This window comes from Schistocerca piceifrons, unplaced genomic scaffold, assembly GCF_021461385.2.
Source record: "Schistocerca piceifrons isolate TAMUIC-IGC-003096 unplaced genomic scaffold, iqSchPice1.1 HiC_scaffold_1956, whole genome shotgun sequence".
NCBI lineage: Eukaryota > Metazoa > Arthropoda > Insecta > Orthoptera > Acrididae > Schistocerca > Schistocerca piceifrons.
Genome location: NW_025727852.1, coordinates 27,501 through 32,500, shown reverse-complemented (window position 1 = coordinate 32,500; position 5,000 = coordinate 27,501). Strand labels below are relative to the sequence as shown.

At 53.3% G+C, this 5,000-nt stretch overlaps 1 non-coding gene across 1 annotated transcript in view; it reads right to left on the bottom strand.

Moving 5' to 3' along the window:
* LOC124741481 overlaps positions 1–1,605 on the bottom strand; it is a 1,909-nt gene extending 304 nt beyond the window's left edge. Inside the window, exon 1 of the ribosomal RNA XR_007009977.1 lies at positions 1–1,605. This exon is cut by the window's left edge and continues 304 nt beyond it. This is a non-coding gene — a ribosomal RNA (small subunit ribosomal RNA).
* Positions 1,606–5,000: the final 3,395 nt, after the last annotated feature.

Here is a 5,000-nt window from a genome sequence, read left to right as displayed (position 1 = left end):
CCTAGGAAGACACGCTGATTCCTTCAGTGTAGCGCGCGTGCGGCCCAGAACATCTAAGGGCATCACAGACCTGTTATTGCTCAATCTCGTGCGGCTAGAAGCCGCCTGTCCCTCTAAGAAGAAAAGTAATCGCTGACAGCACGAAGGATGTCACGCGACTAGTTAGCAGGCTAGAGTCTCGTTCGTTATCGGAATTAACCAGACAAATCGCTCCACCAACTAAGAACGGCCATGCACCACCACCCACCGAATCAAGAAAGAGCTATCAATCTGTCAATCCTTCCGGTGTCCGGGCCTGGTGAGGTTTCCCGTGTTGAGTCAAATTAAGCCGCAGGCTCCACTCCTGGTGGTGCCCTTCCGTCAATTCCTTTAAGTTTCAGCTTTGCAACCATACTTCCCCCGGAACCCAAAAGCTTTGGTTTCCCGGAGGCTGCCCGCCGAGTCATCGGAGGAACTGCGGCGGATCGCTGGCTGGCATCGTTTATGGTTAGAACTAGGGCGGTATCTGATCGCCTTCGAACCTCTAACTTTCGTTCTTGATTAATGAAAACATACTTGGCAAATGCTTTCGCTTCTGTTCGTCTTGCGACGATCCAAGAATTTCACCTCTAACGTCGCAATACGAATGCCCCCGCCTGTCCCTATTAATCATTACCTCGGGTTCCGAAAACCAACAAAATAGAACCGAGGTCCTATTCCATTATTCCATGCACACAGTATTCAGGCGGGCTTGCCTGCTTTAAGCACTCTAATTTGTTCAAAGTAAACGTGCCGGCCCACCGAGACACTCAATAAAGAGCACCCTGGTAGGATTTCAACGGGGTCCGCCTCGGGACGCACGAGCACGCACGAGGCGGTCGCACGCCTTCGGCTCGCCCCACCGGCAGGACGTCCCACGATACATGCCAGTTAAACACCGACGGGCGGTGAACCAACAGCGTGGGACACAAATCCAACTACGAGCTTTTTAACCGCAACAACTTTAATATACGCTATTGGAGCTGGAATTACCGCGGCTGCTGGCACCAGACTTGCCCTCCAATAGATACTCGTTAAAGGATTTAAAGTGTACTCATTCCGATTACGGGGCCTCGGATGAGTCCCGTATCGTTATTTTTCGTCACTACCTCCCCGTGCCGGGAGTGGGTAATTTGCGCGCCTGCTGCCTTCCTTGGATGTGGTAGCCGTTTCTCAGGCTCCCTCTCCGGAATCGAACCCTGATTCCCCGTTACCCGTTACAACCATGGTAGGCGCAGAACCTACCATCGACAGTTGATAAGGCAGACATTTGAAAGATGCGTCGCCGGTACGAGGACCGTGCGATCAGCCCAAAGTTATTCAGAGTCACCAAGGCAAACGGACCGGACGAGCCGACCGATTGGTTTTGATCTAATAAAAGCGTCCCTTCCATCTCTGGTCGGGACTCTGTTTGCATGTATTAGCTCTAGAATTACCACAGTTATCCAAGTAACGTGGGTACGATCTAAGGAACCATAACTGATTTAATGAGCCATTCGCGGTTTCACCTTAATGCGGCTTGTACTGAGACATGCATGGCTTAATCTTTGAGACAAGCATATGACTACTGGCAGGATCAACCAGGGAGCTGCGCCAACTAGAGCTGAGCAGCCGGCCGCCCGGGAGTGTGTCCCGGGGGCCCGCGCGAACACGCAAGCGTCCGCTCAATCATTCTGCAAACAGGAGGAGGCTGAGCTCCCCTGCACAATACACCTCGAAACCCTCTCAGGTCCCGGCGGCGCGCAGCGCCGTCCCAAGTACTTGGTCGGGTTCGAGAGAGGCGCAATCGCCCGGAGTTAGGCGAGTAGACGCTTTCGGTGCGACCACCCGTGCTCCCAACTGAGCTTGCCGCTGCCGACAGAGGCCCGGGAGCGTGCTGTCGTGGCATTGCCGGCGGGAGACAACACGCGCCACCTACGGTGACCGGCAGCTCCAACGCCAGCGCCACAGAAGGACAAAAGCCCCACTTGGGTGCCGAAGCGAACTCTCCCAGCACAGCGCACGCGCCAACACATCCGCACAGCTGCGATACAAACCACCAGCGAGAACCGCTGGGGCGACCGAGCAGCAGACGGCGTCGCGGCGCCGAGCGCCGGGCGGCGGCGCATCCTCAACGCACACAGTCCTCAATCGGACCAGCACACTGAAGATGTCCACCGCGCTTCGCACCGGGCCCGCGAGGACCTACTTTGGCCGCACGGCGCCGCGCGCAGGGTGCGCCGGCGCGCAGCTGCGACGCCTGCCGCGTCCGTCGGCCGGCGCGCCTGCCACTGGCCGCCCCCACCAGCCGGCTGTAGCGCGTGCGCCCACGCACCGCGCGGCCAGCACGCCGGGAGGCGCCCCCTCACCGGCCGGGGACGGTCCCACCCAGCCACCACCGCGTATCGCTTCACACCCAGATGCCGTTCAGTTTCATCGGCATGGTGGGTATCGCTGGAACAACCGGTTAGTACCTCAACCTATCGTCGCCATCACCGATTCACCCCTAGCGAGAACAACCGCACCACAACGGGTTACCATTTCTTCATTTGCGTAACTTCACCAGAAAACGTAGGCGTCCATCGCCATTAGCAACTTCAACGATTATTGCATGCCTGTGTCAGGTGTCACGCCACACTACGTCTGCCCACATACACGCAACAAAATGTGCACGCCTAGACAATACGTGGAAGGTGGCCCCCGTACGTATGCGATGTCCATTGCTCGAACGACTGTCAACCGGCCTCTGTAGCATGTCGCAGATATGGAACGCGGTGCACCATGCTATCACGGTGTTTGAGGAGAGACGACTAGGTCCGAATACATCAACACACAGCTCATGCTGATCGCCATCCACGGCGTCCGTTCCTCCCACACGTCTCTATGGCGTACCACACTGCAATCCAGCTCTCATAGGGAGACGACACGTAGCTGCGTGCACAATATTTGCACTGTATGGTCCGCCGTTTTTGGGCGCAGTCGTTGTACGGTCACACATGTGCCACGATGTATCATTCAGTACATAAGGACGAATGTGCAGTACAGATTGTGGTTCACGCGTACGACATCAGCGGACAGTTGACACAGGCCGCACCACAACGTAGCCTGCGTACGTCGCATGCGAAGGGCATTGAACATGCAAACTTGTCACCAACCAGCTTGCGAAGGCAGGGGGCAAGGTGGGGACGTGGGGACGTGGGGAGGGGTGGGGGGGGGGGGGGGCGGCATGTACGTCCTGCTGCCATCCACATTACAGTGTACAGCAGGAGCATGTGGAAAGTCAGCAAGACTTGCAAGGTGTTTAACATGAAGCGATACACAGGGGAGCGGGCAGTGCGAGTAGCGAACTATATTGCGAGGGTTGCGGGTGGGCAACACTACACTAATTGAACGAGTCGTATAACAATTACAGAGCAGGTTTAGGCGACAACGTGGGTTACGTTAGCGGACAACGTGGGTTACGTTAGCGGACAACGTGGGTTACGTTAAGGCACAACATGGGTTACGTTAAGGCACAACATGGGTTACGTTAAGGCACAACATGGGTTACGTTAGGGCACAACATGGGTTAGGTTAGGGGACAACATGGGTTAGGTTAGGGGACAACATGGGTTAGGTTAGGGGACAACATGGGTTAGGTTAGGGCACAACATGGGTTAGGTTAGGGCACAACATGGGTTAGGTTAGGGCACAACATGGGTTAGGTTAGGGCACAACATGGGTTAGGTTAAGGCACAACATGGGTTAGGTTAAGGCACAACATGGGTTAGGTTAAGGCACAACATGGGTTAGGTTAAGGCACAACATGGGTTAGGTTAAGGTACAACATGGGTTAGGTTAAGGTACAACATGGGTTAGGTTAAGGTACAACATGGGTTAGGTTAAGGTACAACATGGGTTAGGTTAAGGTACAACATGGGTTAGGTTAAGGTACAACATGGGTTAGGTTAAGGTACAACATGGGTTAGGTTAAGGTACAACATGGGTTAGGTTAAGGTACAACATGGGTTAGGTTAAGGTACAACATAGGTTAGGTTAAGGTACAACATAGGTTAGGTTAAGGTACAACATAGGTTAGGTTAAGGTACAACATAGGTTAGGTTAAGGTACAACATAGGTTAGGTTAAGGTACAACATAGGTTAGGTTAAGGTACAACATAGGTTAGGTTAAGGTACAACATAGGTTAGGTTAAGGTACAACATAGGTTAGGTTAAGGTACAACATAGGTTAGGTTAAGGTACAACATAGGTTAGGTTAGGTTAGGTTACACGTTGTTGTAAGGAAAGGTGTAGGGGGGGGGGGGCGGGGGCGGCAGGTTCCTTGATAGTGATTATAGTAAGTGAATGCTTGTGACATGATCAGATTTGTCACGTCAGGATGCACCTTTGGCTTATTAGAGGCGGCGCTCCAATTCTATGCTTGTGTGAGACCTGTGTCTTTGACTCATGTCATTGTTTGTGCGCTGTGACAGGAGGTACTATTGTGATGTTGGGTGCACCGTTGTATAGGACATGTGTGGGTGTTGGTGCCTGGTCTGCGCAATGGTGGATGTCGAAAGGCTGGGATATTGTATTTTCCGCATGGACCTCCTGGTCTGGTTGTGATAGTGTGGATTGTGTAATGTGGCGGAGAAGATGCACTGGATGTTGTTCCATGCTGGTGCTTACATATTGTATGTGCGCCCGTTAGAAGCAGAGAGTGGTGCGTGATCAGAGTGTCTGGCTGACGTGTGGTTCCCATTGTGGGCAGACTCTTTCAGCATGTATACGGACAGTTGTGTATATTTGCTGTAGTTTGATGGCTCTGCATTGATTACTAATCAGCGCCGTGTGTACGGGTAATCTGGTTCCAGTCCAAAATGTTCCATCTGTGTACATTAGTGACAAAGACTCTCCCCATGCAGTGGGGCTCGGTCTGTTATAGCTCTTCCGCGTAATATATTTGCCCCACGTTTTTGCGACTGCGAGTGCGAGTGCAACGCGCATGGGGACCGACATGCTGA